We start from the raw sequence: 6,802 nt of genomic DNA on the forward strand, positions 1-6,802 counted from the left end.
CAAACCCAAACACCCACAAACCCAAAGTGATTGAGCATCACTGAAGAGATTGATCCTGCGTGGATCCGACGCTTGTTACCTTTGAAGACTGTGCTTCTTCCAGACGGTTAGGCGTCATGGTCTAGAGAATCCAAGAGGAATTGTGGATCGCCTAGTGACCGAAGTCTATGAAGGTTTGGAAGTCGCCTAAAGACTTACCACGAGTGATTGGACAAGGTCTGTGTGACCTTAGTTCAAGGAGAATATAGTGAGTACTTGGTGTCCTGAGCTACGTGAAAGAGGTCTACGAAGACTTTTGGGAAAACGTCGACGTTTGCTGGCTTATTTGGCAAAGAAAAATAGAGTACGTTATAAGAAATTAATCGGTCAGTTGAATATTCGGGAGCAGTAATTTAATCGTTCAAATTTTTTTCTTGTTTTATTATTTTTTTAGTAGTCTTATAGTAGTCTTAGATTTTTCATTTTGATGAGCCTCGCTTTGAGGAATTCATGGAATAATCCATTTTCATGGAATAATGAATTAAGGAAGAAAGGATATGAGTCTACCGCTTACAAGAAAAGATCTCATGATAGTCAATATGGGCCCTCAACACCCATCAATGCATGGTGTTCTTCGACTGATCGTTACTCTCGATGGTGAGGATGTTATTGATTGTGAACCCATATTAGGCTATTTACACAGAGGAATGGAAAAAATCGCGGAAAACCGAACTATTATACAATACTTACCTTATGTAACAAGGATATAGAGAGATTGTAGAAAGGGATAGGATAGTTATTTTTGCAAGAGACTTGTTGTAAATTCCTTAACTTAAGAAAGAAAAAAGAATAAAAACACAGATACATAACATAAAAAAAAGAATAAATAAGACGAGATTCGACCTCCCCCTACATATTTAATTTCTTCTCCTATACAAAAACTAGCAAGACCCACTCCATTGGTAATTCCATCAATAACACCCTTATCAAAAAACTCCGTTAGTTCGGTTAACCCTCTTATACCGAGGGTAAAGACCCTAGTATAGAAAATATCTATATAACCACGATTATATGACCAACTGTATATATTTTTTTTTACTTGATCTAAAAATTCTTTTTTAGGATTTCCTTTGTAAAAAGAGTTTATTAAATCCAAATTCTGAAAAAAAGAATAAGCGGATCCATAGAAGATATATGCTATGAATAAACCAAAGATAGCTAGACTTACAGAAGAAATTGCATTAGTAATAAATTCATATGAATTTACAAAAGAATTAGAACTTTCCTGAGTAAAGTTTATTGAGGGAGTTAACCACTTTGATAATATGGTTAACTCTGCTATTCCATTACCAATTCCTCCATTATCAAAAGAGATTCCTATGAATCCAATGAACAAAGTGAAAAGTAGTAATATAAGAAGAGGAAATAACATAGTATTTCCCGTTTCATGCGGATAGGCAAAAGTGTTTTTAGCCCCAAAAGACGTAGTAAAGGATCCTATCCTATTTCTTGTATTACCTTGAATTTTTGGTATATTTTGTGAAAAAAAAGAAACTCCACTCTTCGTTGTTGATAAAACGAAATCCCTATTCACTCCTTTGGGTATCCTTTTTCCCCATAAGGATATTGAATACAAGGAACTCTCTTTAGTGCTACTGTAATTTTGAAAATGAACACGCAAATACCCATCAAATGTAAGTAAATATATCCGAAACATATAAAAGGCAGTTAATCCTGCAGTAAAGGAGGCTATTATTCCAAAAAAGGGCGAATACAACCAACTATTACTAAGGATTTCATCTTTGGACCAGAAGCAAGCAAGAGGTGGAATACCACAAAGAGAAAGTGTACCCCATAAAAAAGTAGTTCTTGTGATTGGAATGTATTTTCTTAAACCGCCCATAAGAACCATATTTTGACTTTTATCTGGTGAATATCCAACAAGAGGTTCCATTGAATGAATAACGGATCCGGATCCCAAGAACAATAAAGCTTTTGAATAAGCATGAGTGATCAAATGGAATAAAGCAGCTTGATAAGAACCTATACCTAGAGCTAACATCATATAACCCAATTGAGACATTGTAGAATAGGCTAAGCTTCTTTTAATATCTCTCTGAGCAAGAGCTAAAGTAGCTCCTAAGAATAGTGTTATTGTACCTACTAAAGAAATAAAACTCATTATCAAAGGTAAAGATATGAAAAGAGGAAGAAGTCGAGCTAGAAGAAAAATTCCCGCAGCAACCATAGTTGCTGCGTGTATAAGAGCTGAAATAGGAGTGGGTCCTTCCATAGCATCGGGTAACCATACGTGAAGAGGGAATTGTGCGGATTTCGCAACTGCACCAAGGAATAATAAAAAAGCACACAAAGTAGTAAGTAAAGAGTTAACTCCATTATTAGGAATCCAGTTATTAGCTATTTTGAACAAATCCCTAAACTCTAAACTACCTGTTATCCAAAAAAAACCTAAAATTCCTAATAATAGACCAAAATCCCCTACACGATTAGTTACAAAAGCTTTTTGACAAGCACTCGCTGCGATTGGTCGTGTAAACCAAAAGCCTATCAATAAATAAGAACACATTCCCACGAGTTCCCAAAAAAAATAAATTTGTATCAAATTGGAGCTAGTAACCAATCCCAACATGGAAGTATTGAAAAAACTTATATAAACAAAAAATCTCAAATATCCTTCATCGTGAGACATATAACCATCACTATAAATAAGAACCAGGATTCCTACAGTAGTAATTAGTATTAACATAATAGAAGTAAGTGGGTCAATCAAGTATCCAAATTCTAAAGAAAAATCATTATTGACGGTCCAAGACCATAGATATTGATAGATCGAACTTCCATTTATTTGTTGAATAGACAGTTGAACTGAGAATACCATAGCTATACTTAAGAGTAAAACACTAGGAAAAGCCCATATGCGACGAAGATTTTTTGTTGCTGTCGGAATAAGAATAAGGCCAAATCCCATTGACATAATAACTGGAAGTGGGAGAAGAGGGATTACCCATGCATATTGATATGTATGTTCCATAAGAAAAGAAATTGCAATTTTTACTTCAATTTTTCTATAAAATTGTTTCCGATTCACCAAACCAATTCTTATCTCTTTCTGAAAGAATAAATAAAAAGAATAAGAAAAAATACTGAAATTCTTAATTTTTCAAAAATTTATCTCATTGAAATAATTAAAAATTAAGAATGGGTTTAGTTGGTTAAATTCAAAAAGTTAATAAAATAACTAGGTAACGAAGTTATTTTATTAACTAAATAAAGATATTTATAAAAAAAGTGGAATCATTTTACTTTCTATTCATAATTCATTTTTATATTTCTTTAAAACAAAGATGAAACAGCTCTCTTGTTCCATAATTAACTGATTGAGTGAATTCCAATGAAAACCTATGTTTATAAGAAATTATCGAATAGTCCTTACTTCATATAGAACTAAAATTCTAATGACTATAAATTACCTAAGTTTTAGAATGTCTTGTTTAAGAGACTCAGTATTTTTTGTTTTGATTGGAATTCCTTTCCTTTATGGAATACCATTCTGAACTTAATTAACTATTTTCATTTTCCCTTCTTTTTATCCCCCCGTCTTATCTTATATGGGGGATAGGCTTCCATACCATATATCTATATATGGAGTATACTTGATATATAAATAGATATAAATAGATTTAAATGAGAAACCCTTCTATATATTCTATATTATTAAAAAACAAGTATAAAATATATAAAGAAAAAATGTTAAAAAATTCTTGTTGTCTTATCCGCATTAGACAAAATGAAGTAAAAAATAATTCAAAATTTAAGTATCTTTCAGTATCTAAGTATAAATACTAATAAAAAGAAGAAAGAAGGATTGATTTGCAGCAATAGATGTCTTTCACATACAACTAGAAAAAAGTAATTTCCTTTTTGAATGGCAGTTCCAAAAAAACGTACTTCAATGTCAAAAAAGCGTATTCGTAAAAATATTTGGAAGAAAAAGACTTATTTTTCCATAGTACAATCTTATTCTTTAGTAAAATCAAGATCATTTTCGAGCGGTAATGAGCATCCAAAACCAAAGGGTTTTTCTGGGCAACAAACAAATAATAAGATTTTTGAATAATATGAATTGACTTATCAAAAAAGAATTCCAATTATTTAATAATTTTGATTCTTCTTTGAATGTACTTTTATGTGTCGAATTACTCGGTACAATATTCTTAGAACAAAAAACCCCTCTTATATATACAAGAAAAAAAAGTTTTGTTTGGTATACTGTGTGCTAAGTATTCTTTTCCTATCAATGAACTTTTCATAATTTTCATAATAAAATATGAGGATTCTATTATGAAAATTATGAAAAGTGGAGTATTCTTACAATAGGACTTACAACTTCTACCTATCTTCTCCAAAATCATAAGGTTAGTAAATCTTATTAATAAGAGCATAAAGACTTTCATTCTAGAAATTTTGAAAAAATCCAAAAAGCCTTTTCTATTTATCCATTTTAATTTCATCATTAAATAGAAACCCTTTTTGGATTTTTTCATTGTATTGAAAGAATTTTCAAAATGTAAACGAGAAATTAATTAGAAAAAATTAGTTCTATAATTGCAAGTTAGAAAAAAGAAGTTCCAACTCTTTCCAGCAGTGTTTGTGTTTCTATTGGGCAAAGCAAGAGTTTATTGTAAAAAAAATGGAAACGATACTACCAAACGAAGTCTATTTTAATGAAAACTCTAATGTTCCTAAATTTTATGGACTTTCCCAATATCGACGATTCCCAAGATAATAGCTATTATTCTTTTAAGTTACCTATTATTTGAAGTTAGCCGCCATGGTGAAATTGGTAGACACGCTGCTCTTAGGAAGCAGTGCTCAAGCATCTCGGTTCGAATCCGAGTGGCGGCATTCTTGAAAAAGAATACAATAGATTAGAAATCAATTCGAAATTTACAATTTTGTAATGGGACCTTCCCCTTATGCTATTTGCAACTTTAGAACATATACTAACTCATATCTCTTTCTCAACGATTTCAATTGTGATTACGATTCATTTGATAACCTTATTAGTTCGTGAACTTGGAGGATTACGTGATTCGTCAGAAAAAGGAATGATAGTTACTTTTTTCTCTATAACAGGATTCTTAGTTTCTCGTTGGGCTTCCTCGGGACATTTTCCATTAAGTAATTTATATGAGTCATTGATCTTCCTTTCATGGGCCCTGTATATTCTTCATACCATTCCTAAAATACAGAACTCTAAAAATGATTTAAGCACAATAACTACGCCAAGTACTATTTTAACGCAAGGCTTTGCCACATCGGGTCTTTTAACTGAAATGCATCAATCCACGATACTAGTACCTGCTCTACAATCTCAGTGGTTAATGATGCATGTCAGTATGATGTTATTAAGCTATGCAACTCTTTTGTGCGGATCCTTATTATCTGCCGCTATTCTAATCATTAGATTTCGAAATAATTTCCATTTCTTTTCTAAAAAGAAAAAAAATGTTTTAAATAAAACATTTCTCTTTAGTGATATTAAATATTTTTATGCAAAAAGAAGTGCTTTAAAAAGAACCTCTGTCCCTTCATTTCCAAATTATTACAAATATCAATTAACGGAGCGTTTGGATTCTTGGAGTTATCGTGTCATTAGCCTAGGATTTACCCTTTTAACCGTAGGTATTCTTTGTGGAGCAGTATGGGCTAATGAGGCCTGGGGATCCTATTGGAATTGGGATCCTAAGGAAACTTGGGCATTTATTACTTGGACCATATTCGCAATTTATTTACATAGTAGAACAAATCCAAATTGGAAGGGTACGAATTCCGCACTTATAGCTTCGATAGGATTTCTTATAATTTGGATTTGTTATTTTGGTATAAATCTATTAGGAATAGGCTTACATAGTTATGGTTCGTTTACATTAACACCTAAATGATTACATAAAATAAAACCTTCATTTCATGAAGGTTTTTACTTTTATGTTTTATTTGAGAACCCCTTGAACGCCTTCTCAAAGGGTTCTCAAAAATTCGAGATAGATCTAATTATACTTTTTTACTTATTTCTGCATTAATAGAGCAGACGAGTAAAAAAATAAACCTATTTAGGATAATAATTGGATAAGAGAGCCTCTACCCTGTCAACGGATAGGGAGAGAACAAAATCTGGATAAATACCAATTCCTATTACTGGTAAAAAGATACAGATTAAAATAAAGAGTTCTCGTGGTCCAGAATCCACAAAATTTGCGTTTGGAACATTAAATAGCTTGTATCCATAGAACATCTGGCGTAACATAGATAATAAATAAATAGGAGTTAATATCATTCCAATTGCCATTACAAAAGTAATTAGTGTTTTTGGCATTAACAGAAATTTTGGACTAGTAATTAGTCCAAAAAATACTACTAATTCTGCGACAAAACCACTCATTCCTGGTAAGGCAAGAGAAGCCATTGAAAAGCTACTAAACATGGTAAAAATTTTAGGCATTGGGATAGATATTCCCCCCAGTTCTTCGAGATAAACAAGACGCATTCTATCAGAAGCGGTTCCTGCCAAGAAAAAAAGTGTAGCACCAATAAATCCATGGGATAATATTTGTAAAATAGCTCCATTGAGTCCAATGTTGGTTATGGAACCAATTCCTATAATTATGAAACCCATGTGAGATACAGAGGAATAAGCTATTCTTTTTTTGAAATTTCGTTGACCAAGAGAAGTTGAAGCTGCATAGATTATTTGGATCGCTCCTATTATTACTAACCAGGGCGAAAATAGATAATGAGCATG

The 6,802-nt window shown here is 32.0% G+C and overlaps 1 non-coding gene across 1 annotated transcript; it reads left to right on the plus strand.

Moving 5' to 3' along the window:
* Positions 1-4,825: 4,825 nt before the first annotated feature.
* Positions 4,826-4,905, plus strand: TRNAL-UAG (transfer RNA leucine (anticodon UAG)). Its single transcript has one exon. It is a non-coding gene; the product is annotated as a tRNA-Leu (tRNA).
* The last annotated feature ends 1,897 nt before the right edge of the window (positions 4,906-6,802 follow it).

This window comes from Triticum aestivum, chromosome 1B, assembly GCF_018294505.1.
Source record: "Triticum aestivum cultivar Chinese Spring chromosome 1B, IWGSC CS RefSeq v2.1, whole genome shotgun sequence".
Lineage (NCBI taxonomy): Eukaryota > Viridiplantae > Streptophyta > Magnoliopsida > Poales > Poaceae > Triticum > Triticum aestivum.